Source organism: Heterocephalus glaber, unplaced genomic scaffold (assembly GCF_053883595.1).
Source record: "Heterocephalus glaber isolate CG9 unplaced genomic scaffold, H.glaber_assembly_v1.0 deba00001806, whole genome shotgun sequence".
NCBI lineage: Eukaryota > Metazoa > Chordata > Mammalia > Rodentia > Bathyergidae > Heterocephalus > Heterocephalus glaber.
This window is the reverse complement of record NW_028258481.1, coordinates 613,983-638,448: the sequence shown is the minus strand read 5'-3', so window position 1 is coordinate 638,448 and position 24,466 is coordinate 613,983. Positions and strand designations below refer to the sequence as shown.

The window sequence follows — 24,466 nt, the reverse complement described above, 5'->3', positions numbered from 1 at the left end:
AAAACTAAAAAAGAAAAATGGTGAGATTTATGGACATTGTCAGGAGAGCTGACATTCATATAATAAGAATGTCAAGCGGGGAAAGAGCTTATTTAAAGACACATATGGCAGAAAACAGAACACATCTTAAATCTGGACAAAGATAGGATTGTCCACGTAGAGAATTAGATGCCCCCAGTGAATTCAAGACACAGTCTAAGTGCCGAAAGGAAAAACAAAGTAACTGCCAAACAAGAACACTTCACTCCAAAAGGCTGTCCTTCAAAACAAGGAAGAAATACTTTCCCATACAAACAAAACTCATCATGCCTTCATCTGCCTTATGGCGAATGCTAAAGGAAATTCTTCAAGTTGACGAAGGCTCCTAATTATAACATGAAGACACATGAAAGTGTAAAGCTCCCTAGCAAGGTAAATATACAGACAAATTAAGAATACTCTACTATCCTAATGGTGGTGTGAAAACCCTTATAATTCTAGTACCAGACTATTAAAGATAACTAGAGACACATTAACTTGTTAAAAGAGAAGCAGTATAAAAAGATGTAAATCATAGCAACAGAAACATGAATTGTGAATGGAGTAAAAACACAGAGCTTTTGATTGTGGCCAAAGTTAGGTTTTTATCAGTTTAGAATAGACAGTCTAGAGAATATGTTTTATGTAAGCCTATGTTGACTGCAAAGGGAAAACCTATCATAGATACACAAGCGATAAGAAGGAAGGAATCAAAGCACACCACAGCAAAGATTCAACAAACCACAAAGAAAAACAGTCAGAGTGCAAGAAAGGAACAAAGGAAACACAGAATGGGAAACAATGATTGAAGCAGCAACAGCAAGTCCCTGTCTGTCTGGATTAAATTCTCTGATCCAAAGATACAGGGTCTGAATAAAAAACAGACAAGATCAAACTCCAGGTGCCTGCAAGAGACTCACTTCGCCTTTAAAGAAACACACAGGCTGAGGGAGAAGGGATAAAAGAGTCCACGTAAACAGTAACCAGAGAGCACGGGCAGCTCCACTTACAAAACAGGCCTGAACTTGGGAAGTGTAAGAGAGCCAGAGAGGGCGATGACATGATGACAAAGGAGTCCGTTCCTTAACGGGGCATAGCGGTTGCAATGTACGTGCACTCAGCATCAGAGAATATAAATACACAAAGCAAATATTAATAGATCCGAAGCAGGGATAGATTAATACAGTAGCAGTAGGCAATTTCTTTTTTCTTTTCTTTTCCTTTTTTTTTTGAGACAGGGTCTTTCTCTGGAGTTCAGTCTGGCCTTGGATTCACAAAGTAGCCCAGGCTGGCCTCAAACTCATGGTGATCCTCCTGCCTCAGCTTCCTGGATGCTAGGATGACAGGGGTGTGCCACGATGCCCAGTGGTACCCTCAGGAGTGGTGGGACTACAGCCGTATGCCACCACACTGGCGTCCAATAGCAGGCAATTTCAGTGCTTCACTTTTGGCAGTGAAGATATAGTCCAGAATTCCTCCAAATCTGTAAAGAAACAGCGGGGCTGGGGCCTGAACTATGCTTTGGATCAATGGGCCTAACAGACACATACAGCAGCAGAGAGCATGCTTCTCTCAGGCTCCCCGTCCCCAGGCACCTTCCCCAGAACACACTTTGAATTAGGCCTTCAGATAAGTTTTCGCCCTCTGTTTTGTGCTGCTTCACAGAATACACAAGGTGGTAATCTACAGTGGGCAGAAGTGGACTGGCTCATGGTCTGGGGGGGTCAGAAGTCTGAGGAGGGGCTGGCACCTGGTGAGGCCTTCTTGCTGCCTCCTCCCACAGCAGATGGACGGACAGAGGGCAAGAAGTGAGGGGCAAATGGGGCTGACCTCCACTGTGAGCTCGCTCCCACCACAACAGCACCACCCATTCAGGATGGCGGAGGCCTCATGGCCTACCTGCAATTTCAAGATGTCACTTAACACTCTTCATGCAGCAAACATTCAAAATATAGCACTAATCTAAAAAAAAATTTAAGATTGAAATTACCTTAGGCCCTCTTTCCCAACCATCATGATATGAAACTAGAAATTAGTAAGGAAAACTGAAATTCTCATACATCTGTGGAAATTCAACAGTGTGCTTCTGAATAACCCATGTTTTAAAGAAGGAATCAAAAGACAAAGTAAAAAAAAGTATTTCATGACAAAAATGTAAACACTATATCAAAGCTTATAGTAAATAGTAAAAGTACTTCTAAGGGGGAAGGTAATAGAAATAAAAAGCTATGTGAAGAAAAGTGAAGGTCTCAAATACACAATCTAACTTTACATCTCAAGGAAGTAGAAAAAGAGAAAAGGTCAAAGCCAATACAAGGAAAGAAATAATAAAGATCAGAGATGAGATAAATGAAATAGAGACTAGAAAAATAACAGAAAAAAATCAAGAAGCCAGTTATTTGAAGGTAAGTCAACAAATCTTTAGCTAGACTAGCTAAGAAAAAAAGAAAGAAATAAGACTCAACCAAAATCAGAAGTGAAAGAAGAGAAATTATAACTGATAGCAGAGAAATTCAAAGGATCAATAAGACAGTCTTCTAAAGATAAGCAAATTAAAAAAATCTTTAGTTAGACTTATGGAGACAATATTCAACTGAAATCAGAATTGAAAGGAAAAATAATAAATGATGATACAGAAGTCATTACGAATTATACACTAATAAATTAGACAACCTAGAAGATCTGGATAAATTCCTAGAACTGTAAAAACTAATCAAGACCGAAACATTAACAAATAGAAAATCTGAACAGATAAACAATAAGGGAAGAGATTCAATCAGTAAAGAAAAACTGATAAAAATCTCCCATCAAAGTAAAGGCAGGAACTCACAGCTTCTCAGCTGAAATCTACCATTGTTTAAAGAACTAACCTGATCTCCTCAAACCCTTCCTGAAAACTGAAGGGCAATATTTCCAAATTCATTTCATGAGGCTCACATTACCCTGGTACCAAAGTCAGTCAAGAACTCTATAGGCTGAGGACTTAGCTCAGTGGTTCTGCTGCCTGCCTCGAAAGCACAAGGTCCCGAGTTCGATCCCCAGTACCAAAAAAAAAAAAAAAAAAAAAGAACTCTACAAAATAAAAGACAATTATTGATCAATATCTGCAATGAACTTTGATGCAAAAATCCCTGAGAAAATACTAGCAAACCAAATCCAACAGCACATCCAAAAAAGCATGGCTAGGAATGGTGGACAAAGGCCAGTGTCGGAGCTGACATACGATCTGCTTTGTTTCTTTTGCTGGGATTATTAGGCAAACCCGTTAAGTGGTCTGCTTTCCTTGGCTGTCTGATGAACATTCCCCTTGCCCTCCCAGGTCACTGCTGCATCCGGGCACAGAGCTGGTTCTGGGCTCTGTCTGAGGAGACTCCTGTTGAAAGCAGAATCCAGACCCACCAGGGCTCTTCCAGGGCACCTCTGCCTGCCTTCCCAGCGTGGTTTCCAAACCACACCCGGCCATTTCTGACCCGTTTCTGATCACATTCAGTTCCATCACCGGGATTCACACACATGGACACACACGCTGACTCACACACATGCGCATACGGACACCAGCATACGCGCGTGCACACACACACACACGCGTGCACACACACACACACACTGACTCAAGCACACACACACGCGCGCGCACACACGCACACACACTGCTTCGAATGCTCGCATCACTCCTCTCTGTAACTGTGGACTCGGGCCGGGCACCGTCGTGGGCCCTGACCCTCCGGGGCTGGCGCAGGTGCAGCAGTGGGTCCCGGCGCCTCGGCCCGGCCGCTACCGCACCCGCCGGCCTGGCCTGCGTTGGGGGAGACCCCGCCGCCCGCGACTTCAGGTCCAGGCGGTGCGCACTGCGAGGACGGCTTAGGGGCGGGGACACCTGGGGCGGAGCGATGGTAGGAAATCAGGTCTGGTCCGGTTCCTAGGTCCGGTCGCCGAGGCGCGCAGGGGCTGGGCCCCCTCCCGCTGCCCTTACTCACGGCCGGGCCACGGCGCCGCCCCCTCAGGTCTGCGTCCCGACGGAGGCGGGGCGACCGCGAGCCGCCCCTCAACGACCGGCCGGGAGGGAAACGGTCCCCGCGGGGGAGGCCGGGGGCAGGTGGCAGCCCTGAGCTCAGGTGGCCCCGCGGCGTCCCGGGCGTCCCCACTCTCGACCCCGAGCGCAGGGCGAGGGTCGTGTCCGCAGCCCTCAGGACCCTCAGGACCCTCCGGACCCGCCCGGCACCGGCACCGGCCGCCGCGGCCCTGGTCCCCTCCGTCCTCGCGAGGCCCCGCGCTGCCCATGGACGTGGCCAGGGCTCCCGCGAGGCCCCCCCCGCCCCCCGCCCGGGCCGCCAACTCCGCGCTCAGCCCGGTGGTGCCGTGGCCCGAACGCGCCGTGGTTTCCTGCGATTCTGCAGCCCCAGACGGACCACGCGGCCTTGCAGACCGAGCCCCGGGTTGGGCCCGCTCCCCACGCGGGCGGCCGCGCCCCTCCTCTGTGCTCCCTCGCCCGGGAGCCTAGGGACAGAGGTTCCCTTCGGCCCGGGGGCGAGGCGCCCTCTGGCGGTGGCTTTGCGTGTTGTGGCCGTGTCTCCCGTGTCTCCGTGTCTCCCGCTCCCTCCCTCTGCTCAGAGAGCCACGGGGCTCGGTCACGGGAGGGCACGGATGCCCGTGTCCACGCGATCACTCGTGGAGTCCTCCCAGCGCTCGCCCCCACACACCTCAGTGGGACAAAGGCTGGGTGACACACAAGGAAATCGTCCCTCGGAGAGGCACTGCTGGACCTTGTGCATGCGAAGGGAAAGCCGCAGGCGGCGCAGAGAGCAGTGCAGGCCTCACCGTGTGGAACTAGGAGAGTCGGACCCCCAGCCGCACAGTAGAAGTGGGCGCGGGGAGGAACAGGTTAGTAAGGGCTGCAGGGCCCAGAGTTTCAGTCACACAAGACAAGTCCGGACGGCTGCAGGGGCCTTCACACCCAGCCAGGGCGATCTCAGTTCAGGGCTTTCACAACCCTCTCTGCCAGGGCAACAGCAGGAGGCGGGACAGTGAGAGGCCAGGAAATGTGCGTGGCATCGAGGGCGGTGCCAGCTTCGCCCAGGTGGAAACACGCAAAGCCCCGGCTGTGTGCGCGTGCAGTGAGCACAGGTTTCTATGTGTCAAAGCAGAAAGCACTTTAAAGAGCATACACACTGAAAACAGGGAGTGGCTTTTGCAGAGGAGATAACTGAGTAGAGAGAAAAAGCAACATCAGGACAAACTTCAGGAACGGGTACTTTCTGGGAAGCATCTTGCGCAAAATGATGATCTTTCTCATTCACTCTTCAACTTTCTCATACTGGAGCGAGGTCACGTCGTCTCCGATCTCTAACATGCAAACAAAGAAGGGTCTCCTTGTGCCACGAACCTGAGGTAAGGAAAGGGTCGGTCAGGGGTCATTAACGCTGCTGAAAAGTGGTCTTGCCCTAAGTCACGGAGTAACTCCACTGCCTCTTCCCAGTTACCTGCTGCCCCTGACCTGGTGGGGGACTCGGAACCAGCAGTTCAGGGACTCTGGCGAAGGACACACTCCTGGTAACACAGAGGTGATGCTTGTCACCCTCTGCTCTTTCTATTTTTTCCCCGTTTTTTTCCAGTACAGAGGATCAAACTTAGGACCTTGTGCTTACAAGGCGGGCGCGGTGCCACTGAGCTAAATCCCAGCCCTTGCTCTTTTTAGCTTACCCTTTGATAACAGCATTCATTGAAGAGGCCACTTGGAGGGGTGATAAGGGGAACATTCACAGCACTGAGTTTGTTACCCCAGGAAAGACACACGTCTGCTTTGACTTCCTCCCTCCCTTCTTCCCTCCCTTCCCCTCCCCCCTCCTTCCTCCCCTTTCATCCTCTTCCCTTTTTCTTTTCTCTTTTTAGTTAAGAAACGTGACAACCATACTTCATAAGCTGTCTACCTCACAAATAAACATGCACATTTAGTTTTCAAGTCAAACGAACAGAACTTAACTGTTAAGAACAAAAGGCTATGCTTGATAATTGCTTCCATGTGATGGAAGAATTTAGAGTAAGTGGAAAGCAGTTCAGGACTTCATTATAGGTAGATAAGGTTGTATTTTATGCAGTGCCATGTGGACGATAGAACTGTAGGCAATTCACAGAACATAAGTCAATATTCAGAAGTTTCTGGATGGCTCTCTTTGGTGTTTCTGCAGCTTCCCTCCTGTCCCTGCCCCTCCTTCCAGGCACAGGCCAGCCCTCCACAGAGAGCCTGGAGAGGCCTAGCACCCAGGGACTGCCGTTCCCTGCAGGGCTTCAGTCGTTGGTTGTGTGCATGCTGTTTGTTTTGCTTTTGGTTCCGAGCACTCTTCTTTCTTTCTGCTCAGGGATCCAACCTAAAACTTGGGCCACTTTACTCCGGCCAGTGCTTGCTTTCTAGTGTCACAGAGCTGCCCTTTACCCAGGTCTTGAGTTCATTTCGGCCACTTGAGTCTTTGTGTTTTGCATCAGTGGCTTCCCAGGCTCTGCATGGGGCAGTGGTTTTTACAGCTAAGGTTAGTTTGTCGTCTGCAAGTTTATAATTCCCAAAGTTGGATTCTAGGCCTCTCCGCCAAACTGCAGGTACACATTTCCAGCCTTGCAGTTAGAAGACATAAATAGGAGAATGAGCTGAATTCATATTCGAACCCAAAGCTGCTCTTTCTCCTTTTCCTGTGGTAGTCATGAGCAGCACCTGCCACTTGACCACCTTGCCAAGGAATGGAGAGCCACTCCCTAATCGCCTAGTCTGGAGAGCTGTTTTGCTGTGCTCTCCTAGCTGCATTTTTACCTGCCCCTTCTCCACCTCCCACGCCTCACCTCAGGCAGGTGCCTGTGCAGTTCACCCTGGCCCCCACGCTGTGTTCACATCCTCCTGTGAACTTCCTGTGTCCACTTCAGCAAGCTCCTCACCTTGTTTAGATTTCCCTCTCTTTATGAAGACCTTTGCATTATTCAAGTGCTATTGGGCTGTGATTCAGTCATTTTTCTTGGTATCCTCATGCTACATCTTTCTTTACACAGTCAAAACATCTCCTTTTCTCAATATATTTAATGGATTGAATGTCATTACAGGCAATATAGAGCTTTGAGATCTCTACCTCTTGGTCATTGATGGCTTTTGAGTTAAGTTGCCTAAAGTTTTGTGCTCCTTGTTGATGGCGTTCCAGTTATATGGTAAATGTTCCTTGAGAAGTTGTCCTTTATTTCAGAGTACCATTGCTATGGCTTGTATCTAGATGTCCCCGCAAAGCCGCATGTGCTGATGGGGGGAGTTTCAAAGGTCGCTTGAATAGGGTGTGTGATACTGGGATTAAGGGTGCATGATTACTAAATTAGTCCACTGATTGGTTTATCATAGTCCTGGGTGTGGATAATGGGAAGGTCACTCTGGTGTGAGTGGTGCCACCCAGAAAGCAGGGAGCCTGGAAGGGATAAAAGGGAGAGGGTGCTGTTTCTTTGCTGCTTTGATGCTTTGCTCCCTCCTGCCTACCCTGCCATGGACTGTTTCTCCTCTGCAATGCCCCTCTGCCACACCGTCCTGCCTTAGAGCCAGCTGACTATGGACTGTAACCTCTACTAACTGTGACCTGAAATAAACCTTTTTCTCCTTTAACTTGAGGTGTTTGTTATTTTGTCTCAGCAATGAGAAAAGTAACTAAGACACCCATATTCCTAGCACTTGTATCCCAAAGGTCTGGGGTAGAGTTTGGTAAGTGTGGAATCAGTGGGGTTCACGCCTCTATTCATGTCCACACATGACCTGACCTGACATTTTCTTACGTTTTTCTCACACAATTGGGAATCTTTAATTCCCTCGCTCCCAGCAGAGCAAAATTTGTCCTGCTTTTAGTCAGCTGTGAATGAATTAGAATTCCAAGACTGCTATTGGAGGTGGACAGAGTGGACAAAGAAATCACTGGTGTCTCACTGGCCTCATCTATAGCTGGCAGGGTCTGAAAACAGGGCCTCCTCCCTCTCCTCTCCCAGCATATCACTTTCCGTTACCCCTGGGCTCCGGGTGACAGGGATAAGCAGACCCTTGGGAATCAGAGGCCACAGACCCAGCAGACTGCACTCCAAAGCACTGTCCTTCAGATACCCTAGATCTGAGCTTGAAACAATATGGAGCCGAAGCACTGCCTCCTAGAGAGATGGATACACGCCCCTAATTCCAAAATCTTATCCAGAGACAATTTTCTTCATTTTTGAACAGACAGTTTTGGTTCAGACCTTTTCAGCTCAGCATTCAGGGGCAGTTCTGGGTACAAAAACTTCCTGCTGAGATGAGAATCCTTAACCTGGGTTCATAGAGAAGCCAGAGAGGTGAAACACTCAAGTCATACGTGGCGGTCACCTTGGTGAAGTGCTTGCCTCCCTCAGCTGGCTGCTTTCTGTGCCAGCAACATCTCTGTGCTGGAGAAGACCCACAAATAGGCTGAAGGCATCATTCCACTTTGCTAAACACGGGAAGAGAATCCATGTTCCTCGGAGATCTTCACCTCCTAAAATCTTTAGAAATACAAAGGCAATAGGACACTGTGGGAAACTTGGGAAAACTCACCCTCTAACGCTAGGGCCACCACCCGGTACCCTCAGTGCCATTGTGCAGAGGTTGTCTGTGCTGTGGTCATAATGGGAATGACAGACACGTAACGGGCACCTGCGAGATGGCTAGGCAGGGTGCAAAATGCTTTGTGTGCTCTAATCATTGAGTCCACTTGGAACCCCCTCATGGTAGGCAGCATTCTCATTGTTATCCTGATTAGAAGTGAGGCTCGGAGAAGTTAAAATAACATTAGTATCACTGAATGCTGGACTTGACTCCAGACCCCTCTCTTCCCTTCCTCCTTCTTCCTCCGCTCTCTCAGGTGTCTACTATCCTAATTTGGCAGACTCTTCAGTTCACGAGCTCTGTTTTCTTATATGTATATTTTCATAATATCGTCAGAGTTACAGATAGTATATCTACATTTAAAATCATACCCTTGGCACTATATGTACATAGAATCTTTTAATTGTAATATCTGATGTCTATATCATTTAAAATGCAAATATAATATTACTAAGTTTGCTTCCTCTTTTTGGTTTGTACAACAACCCCATCGTTTGGATGATTAAAGTGGCTGCCACAAAACCCAGTTTGCAGTAGAGTCTGCCAAATTGTTTTCATGCATATAATGACGCCAGCATTCATGAAGACTATCCATGACCTGTCTAGATTCTCTGCACGCTGGAACAGGCTACAGACAGACTATGCTGCATGACTTTATTGTCATTAGTGGCCCTTACGAGAATCTTTGATTTGAACATGTCTGAGGGTTAGGGTGAGCAGGAGTTTGTCTTTGACAGGTAGGCAATTAAGACCTGACTGACAGATCTTGCCTGGGCCCTCAAAGGTGTTCTGATAATGAGAATACCTTTTGGAAGATCCCAGGTATACATTACTTGGACAGGCATCCTCCCAAATGCTAATGGCATTCTTTAATTATCACTGGACACCATAGACAGCTGCTCATGTTAAACTGAATGAGAATTACCAGGAAGAATATTTGATATCAATGATTTAAAGACAGAGAATTAATTTGGGGTAAATGTCTCTCGATTTTATTGTTTTAATCTTATAATTTTATGTGTTTTCTGTGTCATTTTCTTTAGTTTTGATTGATCTTATCACCAGTTTTCCTGGCAAAATGACTAGAAAGCTATGATCTTCCTTAAATCCAGATTTTTTTGGAGAGTATTATTTCTTTAAGGTTGGTTGGGGGACATGATTTTCACCAAAATACTCCAGTTAAAATATTTTCAACCATGATTTGTGGTATAAAATATTGAGATTCTGATTTATAGAGTGAATAAATGCTCAATCTACACTAAAACCCCACTTTGCAAGATGTATTACAGAACCTGAAACTTACTATTTGCTAACTTAATTTTTTTTTTTTGGTACCGGGGATTGAACTCGGGTCCTTGCGCTTGTGCAGCAGGTGGCGAAACCACTGAGCTAAATCCCCGGCCCAAGCTAACTTAATTTTAACCTCCTCGTGCCATCACAGATGGCTTCACATTTCAGTCTAGAATAACACGTACATGAGAATACTTTGATAACCAGTTCTTATGAGAACCAATGGTCTGTTTATGAAGCACTGTTTGAAGTGCGCAGTATCAGCAGTTTCTTGGTGCTGCTGCTCTCATAGCTTTCGGTTGTCCAGGATGATGTGAGGCCCCAGGGAGGAAAAGAAATGAGGGCCCATAATTTCCAAACTGCTGTGCCATAGGAAAGGACTGTGGTTGTTTCTGGCCTCAGAGGTTGCTGTGTTGGCACACAAAATACGCTGTGTGAATGAAAAATACGGTGAACACTTAAAATTAAAAACAATTGTTACAGAAAAAGATGTTGCCACGAAGTCCCCTCAGAATGCTCCCCCTTGGTTTGAACACACTTGTCCTGTCATTCTTGCCACCTTGAAGTCCTCTGTTGTGAGTGTCTTTACCTACGCTCTTGTGGGTGCCTTGATGACCTGAATCAATTCAAAATGACTCTTCACAATCATTTTGACTTTAGGGAAGAGCCAGAAGTCATACGGTGCCAGATCCAGTGGACAGATCTGGTGACTAAGGTGGATGAGGACACACAGTCATGTTTTTACCAGGCTGCCTTTCTGTTGGATGGCGCTCGGCAGCAGTATTCAACATGCTTTTGATCATACAGCACTTCACAAAGACACTCAAGAGAGAGGACTTCCAGAACTGCTTCAGAAATGAGTAGGATGATGGGTTAAGCATGTTCGAAGTAAAGAGGGTATTTTGAGGGAGATCCATAGCCATATGTCTTTTACTGTAATAAATTAAAAAAAATTTAAACATTTACTACTGTTTGAGCATCCTTGTATTTACTAAGTCTCAGATTTCTGCCATTTGGGAATAAATCAACCCGCTGTACACAATGACAATACTAATGGAGTTCCAGGGTGGCACCTTCCAGTATTGGCCATGAAATACATTTTTAGGTATTAAAAGTAGAAAACTCATACTAAAGGTTTTTCCACACTGTGCCTGCTCCTTGAAAACTTCTGTTCTTACTATGTCTTTATCCTAGCTTAGGGATGTGGCATGTCATACTTCCAAACATTGTTGTTACTTAATTTTTTCAATAAAGTTCGGTCACAATGTTTAAGAAAGGAGATTCCAGGGAGTGTGTCAGGGTGAGCTTTGAATGGACTGTGATTTCTTTTAAGCCTTTGTTTGCTATCTTTTGTGTTTGTGCAAATATGAGTGATATTCTTGGAGGCCTATTAGCTAGTTGCTCAATAAATATTTAAAGTGTTCTTATTTACTTCTAAAACCTGCAAATACAAAACCTCCAAAAAGGTAGAGATCCCTCCAGCCTTCCTGCTCCACTACGCCTGCAGTGTATAACAGACCACTAAACACTAAGTGTATTCCTGACGTGAACACCAGTGATGTGATTTCAGAAATAATGGATGCAAACATCTGCCCAACCATCCTGTTGTGGTTAATATCTGGATGTCTCCCCAAAGCCTCATGTGCTCATTGGAGGGTTTGGGGAGGTGACTGGATCACGGGGGTGAGGTACTCCTCAGTGTGGATTTGTCCACTGATGGGTCTATAGCTCAATGTGGTGTCAGGAAGGGGGAGCCTGGTAGAGGAGGTGGGGCACTGGGGGCGTGGCCTAAAAGTCTCTCCCCCTCCTCCTCCTTTGATCTCTCTGCTTCCTGCTGCCCTGCCACGAGCTGTTTCTCCTTTGCCACTGCCATGTCTCCCTGCCTTAAAGCCAGCCAACTATACAGTGAAACCTCTGCAAACTGTGAGCCAAAATAAACCTTTCCTCCTTTAAGTTGTGGGCACTGTGTATTGTGTCTTGGCAATGAGAAAGTAATTAAGACAAATCCTGTCATCATTTAAATTTGTTGCAAAAGATTTGATTTCCTTTTGTTGTCCTAATTTTACCAGGTCTGTGAAATCCTGCCATCCTGGTGCCCCTCTCTGGAATATAGGAGCTTCAGTGACTTAAAAAACTGGGGACCCCAGGATTGAGAAACTCATCTTTCTTCCATTTCAACTTGCACACCTGGTATACCTGGTTCAGTTAAAATGAGATGGTTAGCCACTTGTCAAGAAAAGGTGAATTTGTGGCCCATTCAAGGATGTGGTACCTCCTTGTGGTGTACAGAGATTTTACAATTTCTGATTCTCAGGAGTATTTTATGTGCAAATCTGGGAACAGTATTGAAGGGATAGTTAAATAACAAACATCCATTCATTTATTTATTCAGCAAACACTTATTGGACATCTATTAAATGCCAGGCACTGTTCCTGGGATTGGGAGATCTTGATCTCCAGACTGATCTAGCATGCTGAGTCTATGAGAAGCTTTGATCCATGTATATTTGAAGAATTAGCTGTATTTGGCTTTGTGTGTGTGTATGTTTCTTTACCAACATCCTTCACTGGTCACAATAATCTAGGTATAAGCTCTTCTGTGTTATGGAATAACCTTAATTTGACATCTTGAGGGTTTTTGAGGTGATGGAGTTGTTTATTTGTTTATTTGAGGGCATTAGTATTTGTGGTCATGTCAAATATGAATTAATAATTTCAGTCATGCCCACATTTGTCTGACAGCTGAACAATCTCTGCTTATTTATAAACAAGTTTAAAGTATTGGGATTTGTGAAAAAAAGTATTGCAAAACTTTGTACTCACATGCGGCCATTCAAATTTTTTCTGTGTGCTAGAAAGAATGTGACTTTGAATACAATTAGAAGCAGACCAAACGATGCAAAAATAAAGCTGCTGACATTCATCCTTATGGTGCACATTAGCTGGAATGGATACAAAATGTCACCAAGCCATTTCAGAACAAACATATTGGTATGAAGCTATTAGTTTGCACAGGTGACAAGTATGCTAACAATGATTTTTATAATTTCAGATTTTTTTCAGAAACAAATGTTGCTTTAAGGGTTCCCAACCTCCAAGTTTACCTGCCAGGATTCCAGTAGGACTCATTGGCTTTCTGGGGTCACCTGCACATATTTCATCCACTCATTGACCACAAAATCCTTAAGTGCTCTGTGTTGAGGCAAATACAAAAGTGCTACCACTTAATGGGGAAGAAAATCAGGTGCCAATAAATGTGAGTAGAATATAATAAATATTGATATCATGGATAAATCCACTGTTCTCTACAGAGGCAGATTACTGTGTGGCCCCAGAAAAGCCATGGATATCATTTTAAAATACAGTTTTTGTCCTTCCTTTCCAAAATTTATAACATTCTCTTGCCCCATCTCATTAACCAGGATGTCAGATTCCTGTGTTGATCAGTAGCAGTGAAAGTTTACCTCTCTTATTGCCTGATTTAATATGAGCACTTCCATGTTTGCATCGTCAAGCTTTTGATAAGCATTATTTATCAGCAAAAGGATATCACCAGTAGTTTTTAAAATCACGAATATGTATGAATTTTATTAGATTCTTTTTCTGAACCTATTGACAAGTTTCAATGTTTTTCCTCTTATATGTTGTAATAGATCACACAGAGGTAATTTCAAAAATAAACACTGACGTGTAACATTCTTACTAGGGGACTGCAAGTCTGCCGCTTGGAGAATCATCACTGCACACATCAAGAGAGCACCCCCTGCACCTGGAAGATACGTGTGTCTCTCCACAAGCGAATCAACTAGTGGACTTCCAAAGCCTTCGTGTAGTTTTCCTTTTGTGGAAATGGAATCAGGCAGTATGTATTGTTTTGTGCTGTGTTGCTTTTGCTCAAAATCACGTTTGTATGAAATTTATCACTGTTGTTGCATTCAGGAAGAGTTTTGGTCATTTTTCATTGCTGTATAATTTCCCACTCTGTGAATATACTGAAATTTACAGACAATTAATTGGGTTGTGTGTAGTTTTGGCCGTTATGAAAAAGGAGGCTATAAACTTACGTTTTCTTTCACAAGATGCCTGCCAACGCTTCCCTTGGGCATATGTCTAGAAGCAGAGTTACTGAGTCATAGATTATACTCATGTTCAGCTCTGCAAGACACCACTGGATATGTTTCTGAGCTGGTTGAGGAAATTTATTTTTTATTTTTTAATTTTTGGTACCGGGGAATGAACTTGAGTCCTTGTGCTTGTGAGGCAGGCGGCGGAACCACTGAGCTATATCCCTGGCCCTGGTTGAGGAAATTTAAACATCCGCTAACAGTTGCTTCACATTCTTGTCAACAAATCAACGGTTCTGGTGACAGTTGTGACACTGTGACAGTGTTTCCTTGTGGCTTTAATTTTCATTTCCCTTATTGATGAGTTTGAGCATATTGCTTTTATTTTTTATTCTGTATATTTAAATTACACAATACATTCTGATAGCCATATACAGGCTGTAACAATTTCTGTAATCAAATAAACATCTCCATCACCTGACATAATCATCTATTTTGTAGTGAGAGACCTTCAAGTACACTCTCAGCAAACTCTCGGTATACAGTACAAATCTGCATCTCGGATTTCTTGATTGATTCTTCCTTCAGAGCTGCAAGCTTGTGCCCTTTGAGCTCCACCTCCCCCTTTCCTCCCCTCCAACCCCAGAACCACCCATCTACCTTCTGTTTTGGTGAATCTGACTTTTACTACATTCCACTCACAAGTGAGATCACACAGTACTTTCATTTATTTCTTTTAAAATTAATTTTATTGGTACACTTTGTGATACAAAATGCTCACATGCATCCTAGGAAGTTTGTAGCTCGACATGATATCTTAATTCTTCAATCCTTCTTCCTCTTTACCCTTCCAACACTTTGGCACTCAATCAAAAATTACTAGACACCTTAAAAGACAGGCCAGGGCCATATTAAAAATACTAGAAAAAAACCCTATATTTACAGTTTCATAGGGGATCTAGTCCAGGGACTTCAAACTAGTAAGAATTTAAAATAACAATAACTAATATGTTCAAGAAAAAACAGAAAACATTGGAGCAGATAGATGAACAGAGAATTTCATAGACAATTCAGAAAGTAAAAGTAGAATCAAATGGAAATTGCAGGATTGAAAAATATAATCATTGACCTGGAGAACTCAACAACTGAGTTTCACAGCACTTTTTATCTGAGTTTAACTCAGCAACAAGCAGCATTTGTGTCCCAGAGTGAAGGGCAAAGGAAATAGTAAAATTGAAGCAAAGAGAGAAAAATAAAAGAAAAAGGAAAACATGTGAGAAATGTGGGACACAGTGAAATACCTAAAAAACATATAATTTGAGTCCGGGAAGGAAGGAGGAAGAGTAGACAGTCTTGCAGAAGTAATATTTGGAGAGACCATGGGTAACAATTTTCCAAAATTGATGAAAATACCAACCCAAATCTTTAATCCATACAGATACATATACTTGGCAAATTTCCAGTAAGAGAAACATAGAGCAAATCACACCTAGCAATATGGCAGGAAGTCTGTTGAAAACCAAAGGTAAAGGGAAAATAATAAAAAGAAAAACAGTCATAACATGCTAAAATGAGCAAAACAAGATGAACAGAAACCTACAATTTCAAGACTGGAAGTCGGAACACAGTGGAATGACATTTTTAAAGGGCTAAAGTAAAATAAAATAATGGTCAACTTGGTATTCTGTATATAGCTAAGAATCTTTCAGAATGAAGACAATACCAGGTTGTTTCCAAACTAAAAAAGGTTAAGATAATTCATTGTCAGCATATTTGTGCTAAAATAAATACTTGGAGGAATTCTCAGCCAGAGGGAAAGTAACCCCAGAGTAAAATGCTGAAGTACAAGAAGAAATGGAGGGAAATGAAGGGAGGTATGTGAATACATCGAAATGAATAGAATGGGCCATTTGCCTTTGTGTTGCTGGTTCATGAAGTCCTTGGATCATATCTTATGACCACCTGCCCAGTTCTCTCTTTTTATTCTTCCACCTCAGCCTTCTTAATCGACACATCTGTCTTTCCTGCCACATTCCCTGAGCAAGGGCTCAGTGTTTGAATTCTGGAGGTGAGTTGTCTTTGTTCAAAGGTCAGCTCTATCATTTCCAATCTAGATGTAATCCTAGATCTGGGGATATTTGCTTACACTCATGGAATCTCAGTTTCCTTATCGATGAAATAGGTATAAATTACCTAACTAATAATGTTTGCTGTGAGATAATATGAAAAAAAGTTTAATAAGTCACTTAGCATATAGAAGCCATTCAATGAAATTTAAACATTATTATTCTAATCACTTTTCTTTCTGTTTCAATAAGTGAATGTGTGTGATGATTCTATCATAATTGATAGGTTAACCTGAATGCCATTTCTTATTTAAATTTCTATTTCAATCGGCTGGTTGTGTCATGCACTCTGTATTATTTGGTGCTTTATAAAATTATTAAAGCATTCTGTTCAAGTATATCCATTTAAAAATATTGTAAAGAAAAATTTCACACCTCTATTTTGGTGAGATTTCTCTCAAGAGGCAGCAACATCTCCTCCTTTGGATATTCTTTGAGAAATTAAATTTCTTTCTCTGGAATGGTTTTACTCAGTCTTACTTACCGGTGAAGGGGATGGCTTCTTCTGCACTCTTATTGCTAAAGCTCCTGATGTGATATACTGAGGATAAAGAGGTGCACGTAAATATGCAGCATTTGCATGGTCATCCAACAAATTACTATCAGAACTTCAAGAAGGTTCTTGACACCTCTCTCAAGTGTCAAAGTGTATTTAAGTTTGAGATAAATTTGACTGAAATACCAAAATTCCCATTGTAGACTTGAGGTATCCACTGGGAAAAATTTACCCAATAGTAAATGCAATGGTTCTCTATAACAGAGACAGGCAAATTGTTGCTGGAGTAATGTGACTCTTGGGTTGAGGGCAAGGGAAAGGTATTTCTAACACACTTGTTTTGATGTCATAAGTTCTTAGTGAATCCATGAATGGAAAAGATAATGCCACACACACACACGGAATATTTATCAGCCTTACGAAGGAGATCTTGCCATTTGTTATAATCTGGATGGATCTAGTTGACTTTATGCTCAGTGAAATAAGCCAGAGAGAGAAGGAAAAACATTCCATGATCTTCCACTAATACTGCAAGGAACATATGGTGCAGATATCTCTTTGACATACTGATTTTTTGGATATATATCCAGAGGAGGAATTATTGGATTATATGGTATCTCTATTTTTAATTTCTTAAAGAACACGTGTACTTGCTTTTCTCATAGCAAACACATTACTTTCTATTTCCACCAACATTATACATGGATTTTCTTTTACTTAAGTCCTAACATTTGTTATAATTTGTTTTTTTGATAAAATTCACTATAACCTCATTGTAGTTTTGATTTGCATTTCCCTAATGATTAGTGATACTAAACATTTTTTATGTGTATGCATTCATTGAGAAATGTCTATTTATATTCTTTGTTCCATTTCTTAATCATGTTATTTACTTGTTATTGTGCGCTACTGATGTTCTTTTTATATTTTTGATGTCAGCCCTTATCATATGTGTGGTTTGCAAATATTTTCTCCCAATTTGCTGGTTATCACTTCACTGTTCATTGCTTTCTTTGCTTTACAAAGGCTTTTTGATTTGATATGATCCCATTTGTCTATTTTTGCTCTTGTTGCTTGGGCTTGGGCTTCATAGTGAAGAACTAATTGTCCAGAATAATATCAAGAAACATTTCCTCCTACGTTTTCTTCTAGTAGTTTTACAGTTGCAACCTTACATTTGAGTCTTTTTTCCATGAACCATTTTGAGGTGGTTTTTCATGAGATATAAGATAAGGGTCCAAATTCATTCTTCTGCTTCTGGATATCCAGTTATCCTACCTCCATTTATTGAAGGGACTGCCCAGATCACATTATATGATTTTGGCACAAAGATCAGTTGACTGTACACATATGGGTTTATTTCTGGATTCTCTATTCAGTTTCACTGGTGTACATGTCTGTGTATTTTTGCCAGTACCATCATGTTTAGAGTTTTGTGGCATACTAATAAATTTTGGGATCAAGTAGTCTGATGCTCCTAGCTTTGTTCTTTTTACTTAAGATTGTATTTTCTGTTCAGAGTCTTTTGCGGTCCCATACAAATTGTAGAATTTTTTTCTATTTCTATGAACAGTGTCACTAGAATGTTGATAGTGCTTGGATTTTATCTGTAGATCATTTTAGGCAGTATGGATATTTTTATAGTATTAATCCCTCCCAACTGCTAACATCGGAGGGCTGCCCATTGATTTGTGTCTTCAACTTTTTTTCCTTCAACTTTCAGTTCCTTGGTTAAGCTGAGTGTTTGATGCTTTTATAAATGGGATTTTTTTTTCTTGATTTTACTTTTGGATAGTTCATTGTTAGTGCAAAGAAATATGACTGATTTCTGTGCATAGACCTTGTGTCCTGAAATTTTGCTAAATTTATTTATTGAATTCTAACAATTTAAACAATTTTTTGGTGGATTTTTTAGGCTTTTTATGTGTAAGATCATGTCATCTGCAAACAGAGACAAATTTTCTTCTTTCTGATTTAGATGCCTGTAATTTCTTTTTCTTACTTAATTGCTCTGGCTAGCTTCTTTACTACTATGTTGAAAGAATGTGGTGATGCTGGGTGTTTGTCTTTTTCTTGATTTTAGAGGAAAAGTTTTGAGCTTTTTACTGTTGGTATGATGTTACTGTGGGCTTGTGATATATAACCTTGATTGTATTGAGGAATATTCTTTCTATACCTAGTTTATTGAGCTTTTATTATGAAAGTTTGTTGAATTTTGAAGTTTTTTTGCATTTACTGAGATTATTACACGATTTTTATCCTTCATCATGTTAATAAGATGCATCACATTTACAGATTGGTGTGTTGAATCATTGTTGCATTCTTGGTATGAATCCTACTTTTATCATGATGTGTGAACCTTTTAATATCCTGTACAAATTTGTTTGCTAGCATTTTTATATTGATGTGCACCAAGGGTATTAAAACTTTCTTTTGTTGAATCGTTCTTTTCTGGGTTTGATATCAGGGTAGTGCTGGTCACACAAAATGAGTTTAGAAGTATTTACTTTTCTTTGTTTTTTAAGGAGGAGTTAAAAAATTGACATGAATTCTTTGTATTTTTGGTGGAATTAACCAGTGAAACCATCAGATCCTCATCTTTTCCATCTTGGGACTTTTTTGATTATTAATTTGATCTCCTAACTCATGTTGTTTCATTCAGATTTTCTGTTTTTTTGTGAATCATTCTTGGTAGGTTGCATGTTTCTAATCCTGGCCTGTTCTATTCACGGCTGTAGTAATTGAAGCACTTAGAACAGAGCTGGATCCTTAGGTATTCAGTAAATGTTTGCTGAGTGAATGAACTAATATAATTTTGTTAGATAGACAGATAATAAGAAGTGGGCAAGAGAATGGAAGGAGGTAGAATATTTTACCATTTACTGCAAGACAGAATAGAAATCCCTCTTGAATCTTCCAAATTTCTCTCAGGCCAACAGCATCCTTAATTTTGCTGAATTATTCTTAAAAGCTACTTCTGTGGTTCCAGTAACTAAGTCCTGGTTCTCAGTTGGCCAATATACTGGGAAACATGATTTTATAAGTAAGGTGAACATTCACCAAACATTTGTCTCTAATGCTTTTTGGGACTCTAACCATTCTTTGTATCCTGAGAGTCACTCAACTGAACAGACTTTTTGTATGGAGAAGTTTATAAGTTAATTTAACAATTTAAAATAGCTTCAAAGATACAAGAATGAACTCCTAGACAGCAGGTATCCTACTTCTCACAGATGGTCCCGCTAACACACTGTCTGGATAGAGAAGCAGACACTAAACATGCTGATTAAATTAATGAATGGTCATTGGCAAGATAATTTACTCACAAATATGAAGGCCAAAAATGAGTATCCCGATGCCAAGACTACAGGCTTGTAGACTAATGAAAACCCATCAAATTGGTGAATATATAAATATAACCACAAGTATCCTAGAATACAGTGTATTAGACCAGCCATGACTTGAGCAACCTGTAAGAAAAGAATGTCATAATCAGTTACACAGGACATCGTATTTCAGGACAGTTACAAATTAAGAGCGGGAAGGGCACAGAAGAGTTTAGCTTTTATGTTTTGGAACCACAGCGGTCTCCGCTACTTCTCTTGTTCAGCCTTAGAAATCACTAAAACGGGGAAAGAGTCAAGGTGAGAGAAGAAGATAGTAACTAAGAAAGGGCTGTGAATCTCTACATGTAGCACGTACATGGAGTATTTGCTAGAGGAATCAGCAACTTGCAGAGGTGCGGCTGCTTGCAGGTACAGGAGGGTGTCTCATGGCTATCAGGACACAGCCTGAGGCCTCAACTTAGACAGAAGAGCTGTGACTGGGTACCCCTGCTGCTCCTGCTCCATCTTGTCTTTTTGGTCTTGCATACATCACCCTCAAGTCTGGCTCTGTTCTCTGACACATTCGACTGTCCATCTCCACCAGGTAATGGGTCAGTGGCTTTCTTTTTTTTTTTTTTGGTACCAAAGATGGAACTCAGGACCTTGCGCTTGCAAGGCAGGTGCAGTGCCACTGAGCTACATCCCCAGTCAGTGGTTTTCTTTTGATGATATTTTCACTCTCAACACCATGAAGTAGGAGGACACTTTTGCAACCAGTAATACTGAATCCTAAGATGATGGACCCAACCATCATAGGCACTTTCCTGAACTACACTTTATTTTACAGGCCTGGTTTTTGATCTGTCTCAATGCTCCGCTAGTGAGGGTGTGTGATACAGAAAGATGTAACATGCTACGTGTTTGGTTGGGATACAGAAATAGGAATAATGATTCAGAATATCCCCTTACCTGAGATAAGTGTGGCATAGTGTGTCAGGGCCATAGGGCTATGAGATGATCGATGGCCACAAAGTCCTGTGACCTAGGTCATTTTTGACAATAACCCCTGACCGCACCCTCTCATGTTCAACCCAGGCGCAGATTTACTTTCAAATCCTTCACTGATATGCAAAAACCAAGGGAAAACAAATCACGGTGGCAGGATTGCTGGGACTCAGTTTAGTCATTCTCTTTCATCGGTAGTTAAAATAGAGGAATCATCAATGTCTTTGACTTTAAATGTCTGGAACTTGCAACATCAAATCATTTACCAACTTGATTGAAGTGAAACTTAGTCCTTACCCCAACAATTCTGGTTTCTTCTTTCACTATAATGTGAGTCGATGGCATATTATTCAAATTATGACATGGCCATTAGAGAAAATGAGTGGAAAGTAGTTCTAGAAAACAACAACAAAAAATAGACATCATGATTTTCTTAGATCCAGCATTTCAGTCACTGAGAAATCTATTATTGTTGTCTTTGAAATGAAACATCTCCCTGAACTAAATATTTAAAATCTATCCATTGAAATATTCTTTTGGACATAGCTAATCTCTTGGCAATTCGGTTAGATTTTATTCATGCTTACCAAATTTTTTTTTTTTTGGACCAGGGATCAAACTCTGGACCTTGCGTCTTTCGGGGCAGGCGGCAGAACCACTGAGCTAAATGCCCAGCCCTCATGATTACCAAATTTAAATGACTCTGTGAGTCCTTAGGATTCTTAGGTGCTTAAGCAAAAACAGGGGACAGAGGTGAGCTCAGGAAACCCTAGGGAAGGCGAGGCTGTCCGGCAGCGCCCACAGCCTGGCCCGGGTCCAGATGGAGGAGCAGGCCCCGAATTCACTGATCCCGGCACCGACCTCTGCGGTGGTCCGGAGTCTGTCTCTGTGACCACCGAGGCGATCACGCGGCACTGCTGCCCAGGCACCCGGAGTCCGAGGCTGCGGCGGGCAGGAAGGAGGGGAGCTGTGGGCCCGGGTCCCCACGTCACCGGTGTCCTCGTGTTCTCGTCCTGTGAATCCCCACGCACCTTTACACGAGGGGTGCTGTGCGTTTAAGCCAGGTCAGTGTTGGGCACACCAGGGTAAGCAGTAGGGGAGCGGGGACTAGAAAGAGCCAGGAGGGATTAATTCCCCAGGCTCTTCCCGCCCCAGCCCGCACCTCTGTCCCGGCGCCATCCATCGGCTCGCGGCTCCAACACCACCGCCTGTCGCCATGCAAGGAACCGCCCGCCTTCCCACCCGAGACCCGTGGGAGACGCGCAGGGCCGGCAACCCCTGGGGCCACTGCTCTTGCGCGAGACGCGGTGGGCGCAGCCCTCAGCCTCACTTCCGCAGCCCTCAGCTTCTTTGGTAGAAAGGGGGACCCCCAGGAGCGCACACAGAGCTGTCGCCACACATCCGGGGCACACAGGCCTTCAGGACGAGCCTGACATCTGCAGGGCTTCTCAGCTGTCCCCAACACGAGTCAAATCTGCGTCAAATAACCATGAGTCATAGATGGGAAGAGTGTTTGCTGAACTCTTCCATGTTTGGTGTTTTGCTATTAATCAGTTTAGTGTTCGTTGGGTGCCCTGTGCCGGGCCTGGTCCTCAGTGCTGGGCACACAGTCGCGACAAGAACTGGTGAGCTACCTGGGGCTCCTTGGAGGCTTGCGTCAAGAAGTGCGAAGTCAACAACAAACAAGGCCCAGGAGGAAACTTTATACTGTGCTAACAATACAGAAAGGAGACAGGGTGGTGGGGAAAGTGAAATTTAAGCGAGGGCAGTCAGGAAGCCCTCGTGGCAGAGCAGTCATGATCAAAAGCCTGGAGAAGGTGAACGGAGAAGATGCCTGGCAGGGACTGGATGTGAGGGTGCTGAAGGAGGAACGAGGAGGTGAAGGGGGTGAGGCTGGGGCAGGGAGAGGGCGCAGAAGCAGGCCTAGGGCCCTAGGAAGGACTCCGCCTGTGACAGCCGGGACAGAGTGCCCGGCAAGTTAGTAAAGCCCACGTCTGAATCTTTCTGTGGGGTGTTTCTAGAGGTGACTGGCACGCAGGTCAGCAAACTGAGGGGAAGACCCAGCCCAGACCGTGCACACAGGCTGGCGGCCTGGATGGGATGAGAAGGAGAAGGAGCAGGAAGCAGCTGGCCTGGACTTACAAGCTCGATTCTGCCTGAGCTGCTTTGTCTTTTGCAGCTGTATGCCTGGTGGACATGAGAGTCCAGATTCCTCAGCTTTTCAACGGGGACTCACCTGTGGCTCTCCAGGGAGCGTCCAGCCTTCAGACCCTTACTGGGACTGTGTCCGGGGTCCCTCCTCTTCTGAGGCCTCCAGCTTTGTGGACAGAATAGCTAGCTATAGGGTACCTGCTTGTCCGGTGTGCAGACAGCCACTGTAGACCACCCAACTTCTGACCCCATAGGCCAGCCTAACACATTCCCTCTTCTGATTGTGTGTGTTAATTCTGTTTCCCCAGAGAACCCTAAGCAATACACTGGCATGGCAGCTGAGCAGTACTGTCATTTTGATTGGCTTAGGAGTCACGCAGGGGATTAGTAAAACACACTTCTGAGTATGTCTGTGTGGATTATGGAGCTGTGGCTTTGGGTACCATGATCTAATCCCCTTTCTCTAGCATGATCCCCCGGATCTGGTTCCCAGCTGCCAGGGACTGAGCAGGTTTGCTTCGCCATGCCCTTCCACCGTGATGTTCCAGCCAACCACTGACTGAATCTCTTGAAACCACAAGCCAGATGCACCCCACATTGCAGGTGTCAGATACTGTGTGGAGCAGTGGGAAAGGTGATTGATAAAATTGGGTTTACTGATGAGTGGGGTGAGGTGTTGTGCAAAGCTTTGTCATTTCATTTTTTAGCATGGAAAATGTCAAACGTGGAGAAAAATATGATGAATTCCACAATCTCACATGGAGCAGGAAACATGCATTCCAGGGGGCAATGTTGTATGTGCCCTAATAAGTAAGAGAAAAGATTTTTAAAAAACAATGCTATTATTATACCTAATAAAATTAAAAGTAGTTCCTTAATTTTATCCAATACCTGATTTATATTCAAATTTCCCAGTTGCCTCAAATCTGTCTTATAGTTGGTTGTTTGAACCACAAGTTCTGCTTACTGCATTTGATTGCTATATCTCTCAAGTCTTATTAATCTTCCAATGGATTTCCTTCTCTTTTTTTGGTACCAGGGATTGAAAGGACTTCCTTCTTTTAAAAACACTACATATAGCACAATTTGTAATTGTCAAATCTTGGAAACAGCCTATATGTCCATCAACAGATGAATGTATAAAAGAAATATATTTATACACAAAGAAGTACTACTCTGTCGTAAAACTTGAGGTATTTGTAGTTAAATAGATGTGTCTCAATACCATAATGCTTAGTAAGATAAATTAGCCACTTAAGTTTAAATATTGCATGGCTTCTCTCTCTCTCTCTCTCTCTCTCTCTCTCTCTCTCTTTTTTGGTTTTCATAGCATAATTTGATTACTCATTGTTTTTCAAATGACCAGA

The 24,466-nt window shown here is 43.2% G+C and overlaps 1 protein-coding gene across 3 annotated transcripts in view; it reads right to left on the bottom strand.

Annotated features, from left to right (window-relative positions):
* The window catches only part of LOC101717683 (membrane-spanning 4-domains subfamily A member 12-like), a 30,031-nt gene extending 25,923 nt beyond the window's left edge, over positions 1-4,108 (bottom strand). Inside the window, exon 1 of one of the 3 annotated variants that reach the window (XM_004874263.4) lies at positions 3,996-4,108. The gene's annotated coding sequence lies outside the window, so the exon portion shown is untranslated. Of the gene's footprint in view, positions 1-1,917; positions 1,954-3,895 lie in introns of those variants that run through there. The other 2 variants (XM_004874262.4, XM_087203808.1) reach the window with 2 other exon arrangements.
* Positions 4,109-24,466: the final 20,358 nt, after the last annotated feature.